The 15926-nt window shown below is 49.7% G+C and overlaps 1 pseudogene; it reads left to right on the top strand.

The window, feature by feature from the left end:
* Positions 1-1335: 1335 nt before the first annotated feature.
* The window catches only part of LOC147095533 (uncharacterized), an 88992-nt pseudogene continuing 74401 nt past the window's right edge, over positions 1336-15926 (top strand).

Below are 15926 nucleotides of genomic sequence, written 5' to 3'. Positions count from 1 at the left end.
TAGAGGCCAATTCATTAAATATATTCAAGAAGGAGTTGGATATATTTCTAAAGGCTAAAGGGATCAAGAGAGAAGGCAGGAACGGGGTACTGAATTTGGATGATCAGCCATGATCTCATTGAATGGCGGAGCAGGCTCGAGGGGCCGAATGGCCTACTCCTGCTCCTATCTTCTATGTTTCTATGAATTATTGACCTTAAATTTGCATCGCTGTTTGGTAACCATGCTGGTTGTAATGTATGCACTCTCTCAAGTCACCTTTGCAACACCCTCGAGTTCACTTTCCACATCAAATAAGCCCCCTCCCTGGTAAAAACTGAGGATAATAACATATTTAGCATGTTTGCAGCCTGTGTGCTATCAGTTGTCATGCCCTTACCCGATCCCAGTTTCAGTGGGCCCACTCCGTTTCTCAAGTCTATTTTTCTCTCAATATAACCAAACTGCTTTCCTCACACATCTCCTGCTGTGCATATCGGGGTCTGTTTTTTTGTGTGGTGTAGTGACCCATCAAGGGTTAACCAGCAGAAGTCTGCTCAGTATTTCACCCTGGAGTGGGGGAGGGGGGAGTGAGCTGGCTCTTCACTTCGGCTCATTGGCTTAGAATGTGCTCAGCCTGTGTATGGTTTGCTTCTCTGTTTGGCTGTGAGAGACGTCAGTCAGGGAGCCCACCCTCTCTGCCCATTCTCTCCTCCTCTTCCGCAGCTGGTTCATTTCCTGCCAGTGTCTGAAAACCAAGCGAGGAGACGGTGAGTGAGAAGGAGCAGGGTTTGTGCAGAGTGCATCCCATAATATCCACACTGATGTTCAGCTCTGAATATCCAGTCAGTGAGGGAGCAGGGTTTGTGCAGAGTGCATCCCATAATATCCACACTGATGTTCAGCTCTGAATATCCAGTCAGTGAGGGAGCAGGGTTTGTGCAGACTGCATCCCATAATACCCACACTGATGTTCAGCTCTGAATATCCAGTCAGTGAGGGAGCAGGGTTTGTGCAGAGTGCATCCCATAATATCCACACTGATCTTCAGCTCTGAATATCCAGTGAGTGAGGGAGCAGGGTTTGTGCAGAGTGCATCCCATAATATCCACACTGATGTTCAGCTCTGAATATCCAGTCAGTGAGGGAGCAGTGTTTGTGCAGAGTGTATCCCATAATATCCACACTGATGTTCAGCTCTGAATATCCAGTGAGAAGGAGCAGGGTTTGTACAGAGTGTATCCCATAATATCCACACTGATGTTCAGCTCTGAATATCCAGTCAGTGAGGGAGCAGTGTTTGGTCTCGTGATGTGGGTATCACTGGCACAGTGCACTGCTGGTGGAGGGAGTGGATATTGAGTCTAATGGTAGTGGCTCTGATCAGGGGAGCTGCTGTGTGTTCTGGGTACTGTCGAGCTTCTTCAATGTTGTTTCAGGTGTACCCATCCAGGCGAGTTGAGAGTGTTCCATCACACTTCTGACTTGTGCCTTCTCGATGGTGGAGAGGATTTGAGTGGTCTGGAGGGGAATGCTCCCAGCCTCTTCCTGCTCTTGTAGCTATGGTATTGATATGCCTGGTCCAGTTCAGCTTCTGGTCACTGATGATCCAGAAGAAGTTGATGGAGATGTCTTGGTGATGATGGAGCCATTGAAGGCTAAGGGGAGGTGTCTGGGTTTTCTTTGTTCGTGAAGGTCATTAACTGGCATGAATGCAGCACAAATGTTACTTGCAGCTTATCAGCCCAGGTTTGGATGTTGTGCAGGTCTTGCTGCATGCAGGCGTGTACTGCTTCATTAGCTGATGAATTGGGAATGGAACTGAACACTGCAATCAGCAGCGAACATCCCCACTCCTGACCTTATTGATGAGGGTAGGTCATTGATGAAGCAGCTGAACATAGTTGGGCCTAGGACACTGCCCTGAGGAACTCCTACAGTGATGTCCTAGGGCTGAGATGATTGGCCTCCAACAGCCATCTTCCTTTTTGCTATGTATGACTCCAGCCAGTGGAGAGTTTTCCCCCTGATCCCCATTGACTTCAGTTTTACTAGTGCTCCTTGGTGCCACAGTTGGTCAAATGCTGCCTTGATGTCAAGGGCAGTCACTCTCACCTCACCTCTGGAATTCAGTTCTTTTGTCCATGTTTGGACCAAGGCTGTAATGAGGTCTGGAGACAAGTGGTTCTGCGGGATCCAAACTGAGCATCAGTGAGCAGGTTATAGAATCATACAATGATACAGCACAGAAGGTTTCCATTCGACCCATCGTGCCTGTACTGGCTCTTTGGTACAGCTATCCAAGTAATCTCATTCCCCTGCTCGTTCACCATAGCCCTGTACATTTTTTCCCCTCAAGTATTTATCCAATTTCCGTTTGAAAGTTACTCTTGAATCTGCTTCCACCTCCCTTTCAGGCAGTGCATTCCAGATCACAGCAACCCCTCATGTTGCCTCTTGTTCTTTTGCCAATCACCTTAAATCTGTGTCCTCTGATCACAGACCCTTCTGCCACTGGAAAGTTTCTCCTTATTTACTCTAACAAAACAATTCATAATTTTGAACACCTCTATCAAATCTTCTCTGAACCTTCTCTGCTCTAAGGAGAACAACCCCAGCTTCTCCAGTCTCCCCATGTAACTGAAGTCCCTCATCCCTGGAACCATTCTAGTAAATCTCTTTTGCACCCTCAAAGGCCTTGACGTCCTTCCTAAAGTGTGGTGCCCAGAATTGAACACATTACTCCAGCTGACGCCTACCCAGTATTTTATAAACGTTTAGCATAACCTCCTTACTTTTGTACTCAATGCCTCTATTAATAAAGCCAAGGATCCTATTTGTTTTTTTCACAACCTTCTCAATCTGCCCTGCCACCTTCAAAGATTTGTGCTAATATACCCCGAGGTCTCTCTGTTCATGCACCCGCTTTAACATTGTACCATTTAGTGTATATTGCCGCTCATCACTCTTCCTACCAAAATGTATCACTTCACACTTCTCTGCATTAAATTTCATCCGCCATGTGTCCACCTGTCTATGTCCTCCTGATGTCTGTTAGTATCCTCCTCATTGTTTACTACATTTCCGAGTTTCGTGTCATCTGCAAACTTTGAAATTGTGCCCTGTATACCCAAGTCCAGATCATTAATCTATATCAAAAAGAGCAGTGGTCCTAATACCCTGCCACTGCCTCTTTAATCTGATGGGCTTTAATTTTGCCAACAAGTCTATTATGTGGTACTTTGTCATTTGCCTTTCGAATGTCCATATACGCATCAACTGCCCTACTCTCATCAACCCTCTCCATTACTTCAGCAAAGAAATTGATCGTTAGTCAAACATGATTCGCCTTTAACAAATCTGTGCTGACTTTCGTTTATTAGCCCATACTGTTCCAAATGCCAATTAATTTTGTCCCGGATTATTTTCTCGAAAGGTTTCCCCATCATTGACATTATGCTGACTGGTCTGTAGTTGCTGGGTTTATTCCTCTCCCCTTCCCCTATTACTTTCCTGGTTGTCCATCATTCTCGACTGCATGTGGTAGGACTTTGCTCTGATCTGTTGGCTGTGGGGCCGTTTAGCTCTGTCTATAACCTGCTGCTCTTGATGTTTAGCCTGCAGGTAGCCTTGTGTAGTATCTTCAGTGGGTTCATACCTGGACTCTAAGGTATACCTGGTGCTGTTCCTGGCATGCCTGTCTCCTGGTTTGATGGTAATCAAGGGGTGAGGGCTGTGAGATTGTGGTGGAATACATTCCTACTGCTGATGGCCCACTGCACCTCATGGCTGCCCAGTTTTGGGATCTGTCCTTAATCTAATTCCCAAGTGATGACCAACATACAGGGGTACTGATTCATCAGTTGGGAGGGGGTGGGAGGTGGTGATCAGCGAGAGGTTTCCTTGAACTTGTTTGACCTGAAGCCATGAGGTTCCATGGGGTCCAGTATCAATGTTGAGGACTACCCCACATGCCGGTGGGATGGGACATACCCAGGGATGGTGATGGAGGAGTCTGGGATGTTGGCTGATAGATATGATTCAGTGAGTATGACTGCTAGTTGAGCAGTCTGTGGGACAGCTCTCCCCACTTGGGTACTAGCCCTCAGACCTTGGTAAGAAGCACTTTAATGAGGTCATTGGGCTGAGATCACCTTAGTCTTATTCTGACACAATGCTTGGGTTGTCTAGATCTGTCCGATTTTCTTATTATTATTATTGAACTGTGTAGCGATTGTTTATCAATGTTTGCTAGGCCACTTCAGAGGGCAGATAAGAGTCAACCATATAGTGTAGGACTGGAGTCACATGTAGGCCAGACCAGGTAAGGATGGCAGGTTCCTGTCGTGTATTGATTGCGAGTTTGACACCAGTCAATACGGTAATGTAATGTGCGAGTTTGACACCAGTCAATACGGTAATGTAATGTGCAGTGCATTATGGGAATTACCCGGGAAAGCAGCAGTCAGCCATTTTACCAATAAAGAGAACATCGTAGTTGGAAGCCTGTCTGCCTGGTTCTATGCTTTAATGCATTCATACAGCAGTTCCCTTCCATGAAGGACACTATTTTGTTTTTACGACAATCTGAAAGTTTCCATTATTACCAGATTTTTAAAAATCAGTTTCACAAGTTTTCGTGATTGGATTTGAACTCACGATCCTCTGGGTTGTTACTCCAGCTCTATAGGCTGCCATACCTGTAAACTTATCTATTGAAATGTCTTTTAATGCCTTAATTAAAGTTTTTACTTGAAGGCCTCAGCCTCTCCCAGAGGCCTGGGCTTGGATTTGATAGTTTTGCCCAGTGCTGGGACTGATAGCTGAATTTGGGTTGTGCAGTCCAAGCAAGTGCAGTGTATCTCATTTCCCAGGAGAAATCAGTACCCTTCAGTCGGCTACACTGAGGGAATATTTTCCTTAGCTTCTAGCACTTTCTGCTCAGTGGGTTTTCTTCTACAACACTGGCATCTACCCGACAAAAAGGAAAATTGTCCAGGTATGCCAGGGAAGATGGAGAGGGGGTGGAGTAAAGAAAGTAGCCACAGTGCCTGCTCCTGCTCACTATCCAGTGCCCCTGCTAGAAAGAGAGAGTGTGGGGCAGTCAAGTGAGGACAACATGGGGCTTGGATCTGATGCCGCCACAGTGGAATAGCAGACAGACACTCACTGTGGAACAGCCTCTAACTGAGGAGTCAACACCTTCAGCAAAGGAGGAGAGGGAGTTGGAGGAAATCATGATTTATTTTACTGTTTTACAGAAGGATTGCATCATACTACACCAGAGAATGCAGAGAGGATAGACGCCACAGATAGGTCCTGAGCATCACCCAAAGAACAACTCCACGGTGTCACCCGTGGGAAGACATTCAGTCCCTTCGCAGCATTGCTCGACACAGAGAGGGTTGGGCAGTAAAACCATCTTCTGGAAATCGACCTGGTCAGGGGAGCTTTGACATATCACCAGAACTGAAACTGGTCAGTGGTGTGGCGACTTCCATCAGATACAACTTTTCCGGAGGTTCGGCTGTGGGAGATCGGTCAGCCCAGCGGGTGGAGGGAGCTGTAACGGGTGAGACTGGGAAGAAGTGTGAGGAGAACTTCGGGTGTGAGGAGAGCTTCGGGTGTGAGGAGAACTTCGGGTGTGAGAGCTTCGGGTGTGAGAGAGCTTCGGGCGTGAGAGAGCTTCGGGCGTGAGAGTCCTTCGGGTGTGAGAGCTTCGGGTGTGAGAGAGCTTCGGGTGTGAGAGAGCTTCGGGTGTGAGGAGAGCTTCGGGTGTGAGGAGAGCTTCAAGCGTGAGAGCGCTTTGGGCGTGAGAGAGCTTCGGGGGTGAGGAGGGTTTCGGGTGTAAGAGAGCTTCAAGCGTGAGAGCGCTTCGGGCGTGAGAGAGCTTCGGGGGTGAGGAGGGATTCGGGTGTGAGAGAGCTTCGGGTGTGAGGAGGGATTCGGGTGTGAGAGCGCTTCGGGCGTGAGCGCTTCGGGCATGAGCGCCTTGGGTGTGAGGTGGGATTCGGGTGTGAGAGGGCTTTGAGTGTGAGGAGAGCTTTGAGTGCGAGGAGGGCTTTGAATGTGAGGAGGGATTAGAGTGCGAGGAGGGATTAGAGTGCGAGGAGGGCTTTGAGTGCGAGGAGGGCTTTGAGTGCGAGGAGGGCTTTGAGTGCGAGGAGGGCTTTGAGTGCGAGGAGGGCTTTGAGTGTGACACACTCTTACAGGTGAGAGGCTGTTCAAGTGTGAGGTGTGTGAGGAGGGTTTCACAGGGTCATAAGACCTCTTAATACACAAGGTGCACTTGTTCTACCACCTGTAATACACGGGCAGCCAGATGGGAGAGAAACCATTCAAGTGTGAGGTGTGTGACAAGACCTTCGCACAGTCATCCACACTCGTGAATCACCGGCGCATCCACACGGGAGAGAAGCCGTTCAAGTGTGAGGTGTGTGACAAAGCCTTCACCCAGTCGTCGTACCTGCTGGTCCACCAGAGGATCCACACAGGGGAGAAACCCTTCAAGTGTGAGGTGTGTGATAAAGCTTTCGTGAAGCCTTCAAACCTCCTGGAACACCAGAGGATCCACACAGGGGAGAAACCGTTCCGGTGCGATGTTTGTAACAAGGCCTTCATCCAGTCATCGTATCTCCTGAAACACCAGAGCATCCACACGGGTGACAAACCTTTCAGGTGCGAGCTTTGCGACAGAGCTTTTTTCCGGGCATCGAGCCTCCTGCAACACCAGCGCACACACACAGGGGAGAGACCCTTCAGATGTGAGGTGTGTAACAAGGGCTTTGCACAATTATCGGGCCTGGTGAATCACCGGCGCATTCACACTGACGAAAAACCCTACCGGTGTGAGTTTTGTAACAAAGCCTTCACGCAGTTGTCCGCCCTCCTGGAACACCAACGAACCCACACAGGAGACAAACCCTTCCAGTGTGACCTGTGCCAGGACTGTTTCACCTACTCCTCCTCTCTGGCCATACACCAACGTCTCCACACCGGATAGAAACCCTCCCAGAGTGACCTGTGCCAGGACTGTTTCACCTACTCCTCCTCTCTGGCCATAAACCAACGTCTCCACACTGGATAGAAACCCTCCCAGAGTGACCTGTGCCAGGACTGTTTCACCTACTCCTCCTCTCTGGCCATACACCAACGTCTCCACACCGTCTTGGAGCCAGGTCACCTGCTTCAGTTGCAGTAAGAGCTGTCCATGTTGCTTACCCTCCAGTGCTCGCACAGGGGAGCTGCCGTTCCAATTCAACAATTTCTGTCTCAGGAATGTCTCCATCCTCTCGCACCATCAGTCCAACAGTTTCAAGAAGACCGATTTGACCAGATCGCCAAACAGCAGCTCAAGAAGCCATCAATATGCAAAGAGGCTCCTGTAGAAGCTCGGCATTCTTTCAGTGCAATGTCAGGTACAAGACACTCACTGAATCTCCCTCTGGGCAAGAAGACAATCAGATGCTCGCTAGTTAGAACAGCTTCAGCTTCTGAGCCACCAGGACACCGGGGAGAGGCCATTCCTGGGGCAGTAGTGGAGTTACTTCAGTTAGCCTTAGCACCTCTGGTCTATGGAGCGGGAGTATCAGCCAGGGATCCCGCTCCGCATCACTGCCCAGTGACAGTCTCCATAATCTCGCAACACTCGCTGTCTGGGTCTACACACGCGGAATGGTCACTTCAGCAGAGCAGTAGAGGCCAACAGTGCCCATAGTCTGTACTCCACGTCAGCACCTTCAGGAGCGGAGGGAACGTTAGAGGGGAAAGAGGGTGCCTGCCCTTCAACAACAACTCGCATTTATACAGCGCCTTTAACATAATAAAACATCCCAAGGCTCATCACACAGATGTAATCAGACAAAAGTGGACACTGAGACAAAGAAGGAGATATTAGGAGGGGTTACCAAAAACTTGGTCAAAGAAGTGGGATTTAAGAAGGATCTTACTGGAGGATGGAGAGGTAGAGAGGCGGAGAGATTAGGAAGGGTGAAGGGAGGGAGGGAATGTACAAAAGGCCAGAATTGGAGGTGCGCAGAGATCTTGGAGGGTGATAGGGTTAGAGGTTACAGAAATAGGGAGGGGGCGAGGCCATGAAGCGATTTGAACACGAGGATGAGAATTTTAAATTGGAGGCATTGGGGAACCGGAAACTAGTGTAGGTCAGCGAGCTACAGGAGTGATAGGTGTGTGAGTTAGGATAGGGGCCACAGAGTTTCAGCTGACCTGAAGTTTATGGAGGGTGGGAAATGGGAAGCTGGCCAGGAGGGTAGTGGAATAGTCAAGTCGAGTCTAAAGATAACAACAACATGGAAGAGGATTTCAACAGCAGATGGGCTGAGGCAGGGGCAGAGATGGGTGATGTTACGGAGGTGGAAGTAGACGGTCTTTATCATTTTACCCTTTTAGCCCCGGTATCATTCTGGTCAATCTGAGCTGCACCCCCAAGTCCAATATATCCTTCCTGAGGTGCGGTGCCCAGTACTGAACACAGTGCTCCAGATGTGGACTAACCAGAGCTTTGTACAGTTGTAACATAACTTCCATAAGGAGACAGTTGGTTGTGGAGAAGAGAAGCCAGGGGTTATATTTGCTCTCTAGGATGGTCCTGGAGTAGTGAGCAGCTTTGGCAGAGGAGAGCAGGGTCCGATTGTGCTTGATGTGGCCCAGACAGATCTGGCGATGGATGGTTCAACCAATTTTGTGCCAGATATGCTCAAGTCTTTGCCCCTTGGACTTGAAGATGGGAGCATGCCAGGGGGGATTGACCAGGAAGGAAAATAGTAAACAAGGAGACAAGGGTATAGAAGGTGAACATGAGCAAGTGGTTAAATCAGATTGACAGTTGCAGAAGTATTGTGGTGAACGGAGGGTCAAAGGCCGGAGAGTTGGGATTTAGGAAGTTTCATAGAAGTCACCTGGGGGGGGGGGGTGGGGAAGAGTGTCTTCCAGGAATGGAAACTGATTGGTCCATGGGACCCATGGGACCTTTTTAACCATTGGTGGGTTTTTATGACGGATACGAACTCCATCCTGTCCCATTAAAGTTCTGTGTCGTTTTTGAACATTGGAATTTGGAGCCAGACCAAAGCACTGGGATTTTAAATAGAGCTTTATTCTGAGAGAGCTTCCCCTGATGTGAGGATTTGTGCGTCAATAAACTGAGCCAGCTCTCAGGGGTGGGCACGGGGTAGAATCAGACCCTGCTTTAGTTGGTGGTGTGGATTATAGACAGGTCCCCATCAGGTGTGTGACTAATACCATGGGCAATGTTTGTCCGTTTAACCATTATCAGCATCAACACCCTGACCTGCAATAGGTGCCTGGGTCAGAGGGACAATGTCCCCCAAAGAAAATGCCTGTAACCTCCATGACAGTGTAGTTTATATCTGGGGGTGGGGCGGTGGGTGCGGTGCGTGGGAAGCCCGACACTCCTGAGTCTGGGGGGTGAGTAAGCATTACTCTCCTGAATTTGAGTGGAGGGGTGGTGGTGGGCCTACAGATCCGAGTTCCCTCAACCCGTCGTCCCTCGATGTAATAATGGTGAGGGATGTTCGCCGTAAGCTCTTCCATCCAGTTAGTGTGCTGGGAAAAGTCTCTTGTCATTTTCAAATGCTTTGTTATTGAAAGTTTTGGCGTAAGCAGAATATTTTGTTGCTGTTTGTTTGCTGATTTATCAATCTTCTGTATAAATTTACACCTCGCAATAAATTTAGTTTTTTTTGTTTAACCCAAACTACCTGGTCTGTCATCATGGTGTGTTCCCAGCCACTGAAACACTCCGCAAGAGTGCTGTACACAATAAAATGGTCAATGACACTGCTAGCTGGTCTACTTTCTCCATCAATAGGTTTATAAATTCCAGTTCACAGGAAGTATGACGCTCCTCTTTGAAGCTGTATTATTCCACGCACATGAATTCAGGTTGTTGGCAGGACTGCACTAAGAATTATTGAGGCTCTGGGGCTCCCCGGACAACTCGCCCGCTAGCCATTGAAACACAAACCTGTGCAGTAAAATGCATGAAGAAATTGTCCTGTAGAATGTTTACACACTGCATTGATCATAAAGCCAATCATACTTAAATAAAACTGCTATATTTTGTCACACACAATTTTTTTTTAAAGCTATGTTGGCTTTAGTAAAACTGGTTACCAAACATGCAACAATCACAAACGCACAAGCTGTGGCCCAGAGTTTGCGCTGGTATAATCAGTGCAATCTGGCTGAAATCGGCCGAACCAGCGCAAAGGATCGGGGAAATTTTAAACGGAAGTTACATCGAGTGTAAATCGAGTTTCCGCAATCTTTAACGCTGGTTTAAAATCCATGGCGCTGGAAGCTGGCCCCGCCCACAAAACTGGCCATGCCCCCAGATGGAAGTAATGAGCATGGCACGTTTCCGCCGATTGTGCCCGTTCGAGGAGGGTCTACAAATTACGCTCGGTTTTTGGAGCGTACAGGCACCAAGAGGCACTCATAGTCGTGACTCCAGCCTACCTGCAGTGAGCAGCAATCATTTCAGAAAGCTGCAAGCCTACAGATAATAGTTTATATTTAAATTGAGTCAAATAAATCAGAGAAATAGTGAAAACTAGTTTAATATAGACATATTTACATTAGTACCTCATTCTATTGCTAGGAGTTTCCACTTTGTTTATTTTTAAAATTTATAATCAAGAGTTTAAAATGGCACACTTTCTCGCTATCCCTCTCGTCTTTTTAATGCTGGAGGAGGAGGAGCGAGAAGTAGGAGAGAAGGTGGAGAGGAGCAGGAGAGAGAGGAGGAGGAGAGAGGAGGAGGAGAGAGAGAGAGGAGGAGAGAGGAGAGAAGGTGGAGAGGAGCAGGAGAGAGAGGAGCAGGAGAGAGAGGAGGAGGAGAGAGGAGGAGGAGAGAGAGGAGAGAAGGTGGAGAGGAGCAGAAGAGAGAGGAGGAGAGGAGGAGAGAGAGGAGGAGAGAAGGTGGAGAGGAGCAGGAGAGAGAGGAGGAGGCGAGGAGCAGGAGGAGGAGGAGAGAAGCTGGAGAGGTGGAGAGCAGGAGAGAGGAGGAGCAGGAGAGATAGGAGGAGGAGAGAGATAAGAGGAGCAGGAGAGAGGAGGAGGAGAGGAGGTAGAGAGGAGGAGGAGCAGGAGGAGGAGAGAGAGAGGTGGAGGAGAGAGAGAGGAGGAGGAGAGATAGGAGCAGGAGAGATAGGAGGAGGAAAGAGATGAGAGGAGCAGGAGAGAGGAGGAGGAGAGGAGGTAGAGAGGAGGAGGAGCAGGAGGAGGAGAGAGAGAGGTGGAGGAGAGAGAGAGGAGGAGGAGAGATAGGAGCAGGAGAGATAGGAGGAGGAGAGAGATAAGAGGAGCAGGAGGAGGAGAGAGAGAGAGTGGAGGAGGAGAGAGAGAGGAGGCAGAGAGAGGAGGAGAGAGAGGAGGAGGAGAGGGAGAGAGGAGAGAGAGGAGGAGGAGGGGAGAGAGAGAGGAGGAGAGAGAGAGGAGGAGAGAGAGAGAGAGGAGGAGGAGAGAGAGAGGTGGAGGAGAGACGGCTGTGGAGGCACGAAGCCCATAGACTCGAGGCACAATGAGTGCACAGGCGGAGAGTTCACCCTACTCGCAGTTACTCCACCCGAGTGTACAGACCTTGCTTGAGTTACGAGGAGATGTCGCAGGAGCTGGTTCTGTGTTTCACCAAGGTAGCAATCGGCTGGCTCTGCAATTTACTGAGGGAGGGTCTGAGCCTTCGATCGACAGCCATCACTGTAGAGGCGAAGGTCAGAACAGCTTGAAATTTCCATGGAGTGACTCGTTCCAGGCATGACGGGGGACCTGATCCTGGATCAACCCGTGATCAATTCTGGCAGGTGACAAGACACCCTGTTCCACAGGGTAAATGACTTTATTAAATTTGATGTAACACTCGAGGAGCAGTGGCCATGGTCACTTGAGTTTTATGGAATAGCTCCTTCCCAGCGGTGCTGGGAGCGATCAATGGCACTCACGTGGCATTGAAGGTCACCCATGAAGACTCAAATGTAGCTACCTGAACAGGAAGCGATTCCACTCCCTAATGTTCAGGTAGTGGGCAATGCCTGTCTGAGAATACTACATGTGAATACCACACATGATGTGTTTATAGTGAGAACCTCAGACAAAGCCGACATATTCAAGAAAGGTGAGCAGCCTCATGGTTGGCTGATTGGGAACAAGGCCTACCCCCAGCTGTCGTGGCTCATGACACCATTTCGAGCACCACACACTGGGGTGGAGGTGAAATTTAATTAGGCCCATGTCTCCACCAGGCAGCTCCTGGAGAGAAGCCATTGAGGTGTTGAAGACCCACTTCAGGTGCTGGTCACACCTGGGGGCGAACCGCAGGATTCCCCAGAGAGAGAGTGATCAGGATCATCCTAGTGTGCTGCACCCTGCACAATAGCTCTCTCCAGCAAGGTTTGTACTGGGATATCCCAGGAGAGGGGCCGGGCGAGGTGAATGGACTGGGACAACCCGGGAGAGGGGCCGACCAGGTGAATGGACCCGGGACAGTCCGGGAGAGAGGCCGGGCCAGGTGAATGGACCCAGGACAGTCCGGGAGAGAGGCCGGGCGAGGTGAATGACCCCGGGAGAGAGGCCGGGCCAGGTGAATGGACCCGGGACAGTCCGGGAGAGAGGCCGGGCGAGGTGAATGGACCCGGGACACCCCGGGAGAGAGGCTGGGCGAGGTGAATGGGCCGGAACACCCTGGGAGAGAGGCCGGGCGAGGTGAATGGACCGGGACACCCCGGGAGAGAGGCCGGGCGAGGTGAATGGACCCGGGACAGTCCGGGAGAGAGGCCGGGCGAGGTGAATGGACCGGGACAGTCCGGGAGAGGAGCCGGGCGAGGTGAATGGACTGGGACAGTCCGGGAGAGAGGCCGGGCCAGGTGAATGGGCCGGGACAGTCCGGGAGAGAGGCCGGGCGAGGTGAATGGACCGGGACAGTCCGGGAGAGAGGCCGGGCGAGGTGAATGGACCCGGGACAGTCTGGGAGAGGGGCTGGGCCAGGTGAATGGACCCGGGACAGTCCGGGAGAGGGGCCGGGCCAGGTGAATGGACCCGGGACAGTCCGGGAGAGGGGCCGGGCCAGGTGAAAGGATCTAGGAGACGGGCCGGGCCAGGTGCCTCTCGCTGCTGTGCACTTGCTGACCCACCACAGCACATCGTTTCTGCCGTGGGAACTGAGACACCAGCTGCAAGTAGTGAGCTTTTATTCAGGTGGGACAGTGACAAGTTTAAATACCCACCTGAACTGGGTCAAAGTCAGCTCTGATTCCCTGGGCAGTTTCCCGAGCCCCGGGAAACCCCTGCTGCTCATTAAAAGCTGGAGCCAATTTAAAAGCAATTAAAAATACCTCATTAACGTATCCTAAGGCGTTAAGTGCGCCAATAAGCACCTGCCTGCATCCAATTCGGAAATCCCTGACTTCGGCGAGTAGTTTCTCGCCGGCATCCCAGCGCGCCTCCATTAAACTTGGAATTGGAGCCGGGTTGCCTCTCGCTCTTAAAAAAATCATTCTTAAGCCCCACCCGCTACCAACCCACCCGTTCTTGCGGGGTTAAAATGCCCCTCAATGTGTGGCTGGGCCAGGAGACAGTCAATGGGAGAGTGAATCGGGCCCCACCTGGCCAGCATTTACCCTGCTGCAGCTTTAAGGGTTTCGCCGTGGCTGGTTCTGATCAAAAAAAGTGTTCACTGTGGGAAGAGGAAGCCCTGCTCCCACCTCTGGGATTGGCTGAGCAGCCAATGACACGCTCAGTGTGGGTGGGGATTCAATGTATTGCAGCCCCTGATTGGCTGAGAGAGACGTCAGTCAGGGAGCCCACCCTCTCTGCCCATTCTCTCCTCCTCTTCCGCAGCTGGTTCATTTCCTGCTAGTGTCTGAAAACCAAGTGAGGAGACGGTGAGTGAGAAGGAGCAGGGTTTGTGCAGAGTGCACCCCATAATATCCACACTGATGTTCAGCTCTGAATATCCAGTGAGGGAGCAGGGTTTGTGCAGAGTGCATCCCATAATATCCACACTGATGTTCAGCTCTGAATATCCAGTCAGTGATGGAGCAGGGTTTGTGCAGAGTGCATCCCATAATATCCACACTGATGTTCAGCTCTGAATATCCAGTCAGTGAGGGAGCAGGGTTTGTGCAGAATGTATCCCATAATATCCACACTGATGTTCAGCTCTGAATATCCAGTGAGTGAGGGAGCAGAGTTTGTGCAGAGTGCATCCCATAATATCCACACTGATGTTCAGCTCTGAATATCCAGTCAGTGAGGGAGCAGGGTTTGTGCAGAATGCATCCCATAATATCCACACTGATGTTCAGCACTGAATATCCAGCCAGTGAGGGAGCAGGGTTTGTGCAGAGTGCATCCCATAATATCCACACTGATGTTCAGCTCTGAATATCCAGTCAGTGAGGGAGCAGGGTTTGTACAGAGTGCAGTAAACTAAGAAAAGAATATATATAAACAATGCGAATGTATATTTATACACTCAGGGATATACCTGTTTATACACTGTATGAATAGAACTGCGTTTATGTGGTAAACCATAAATGTATTTTGATGCTTTGGCAGCATAAGATGTAACTTATCATGCCAATAAAGCGATTTGAATTGTGAATTGTGAATTGTTTCCCATAATATCCACACTGATGTTCAGCTCTGAATATCCAGTCAGTGAGGGAGCAGGGTTTGTACAGAGTGCATCCCATAATATCCACACTGATGTTCAGCTCTGAATATCCAGTGAGTGAGGGAGCAGGGTTTGTGCAGACTGCATCCCATAATATCCACACTGATGTTCAGCTCTGAATATCCAGTCAGTGAGGGAGCAGGGTTTGTGCAGAGTGCATCCCATAATATCCACACTGATGTTCAGCTCTGAATATCCAGTGAGTGAGGGAGCAGGGTTTGTGCAGACTGCATCCCATAATACCCACACTGATGTTCAGCTCTGAATATCCAGTCAGTGAGGGAGCAGGGTTTGTGCAGAGTGCATCCCATAATATCCACACTGATGTTCAGCTCTGAATATCCAGTCAGTGAGGGAGCAGGGTTTGTGCAGAGTGCATCCCATAATATCCACATTGATGTTCAGCTCTGAATATCCAGTGAGTGAGAAGGAGCAGGGTTTGTGCAGAGTGCATCCCATAATATCCACACTGATGTTCAGCTCTGAATATCCAGTGAGGGAGCAGGGTTTGTGTAGAGTGTATCCCATAATATCCACACTGATGTTCAGATCTGAATATCCAGTGAGTGAGGGAGCAGGGTTTCTGCATAGTGTATCCCATAAGATCCACACTGATGTTCAGCTCTGAATATCCAGTGAGTGAGGGAGCAGTGTTTGTGCAGAGTGCATCCCATAATATCCACACTGATGTTCAGCTCTGAATATCAAGTCAGTGAGGGAGCAGGGTTTGTGCAGAAAGCATCCCATAATATCCACACTGATGTTCAGCTCTGAATATCCAGTCAGTGAGGGAGCAGGGTTTGTACAGAGTGCATCCCATAATATCCACACTGATGTTCAGCTCTGAATATCAAGTCAGTGAGGGAGCAGGGTTTCTGCAGAATGTATCCCATAATATCCACACTGATGTTCAGCTCTGAATATCCAGTCAGTGAGGGAGCAGGGTTTGTACAGAGTGTATCCCATAATATCCACACTGATGTTCAGCTCTGAATATCCAGTCAGTGAGGGAGCAGGGTTTGTCCAGAGTGTATCCCATAATATCCACACTGAAGTTCAGCTCTGAATATCCAGTCAGTGAGGGAGCAGGGTTTGTGCAGAGTGTATCCCATAATACCCACACTGATGTTCAGCTCTGAATATCCAGTGAGTGAGGGAGCAGGGTTTGTGCAGAGTGCATCCCATAATATCCACACTGATGTTCAGCTCTGAATATCCAGTCAGTGAGGGAGCA

The sequence above is a fragment of the Somniosus microcephalus genome, unplaced genomic scaffold, assembly GCF_052327205.1.
Source record: "Somniosus microcephalus isolate GS21.2 unplaced genomic scaffold, FLI_Smic_1.0 unresolved_chr1, whole genome shotgun sequence".
Taxonomy (NCBI): domain Eukaryota; kingdom Metazoa; phylum Chordata; class Chondrichthyes; order Squaliformes; family Somniosidae; genus Somniosus; species Somniosus microcephalus.
The sequence above is the reverse complement of the archived record's forward strand: the minus strand, read 5'-3'. Positions and strand labels throughout refer to the sequence as shown.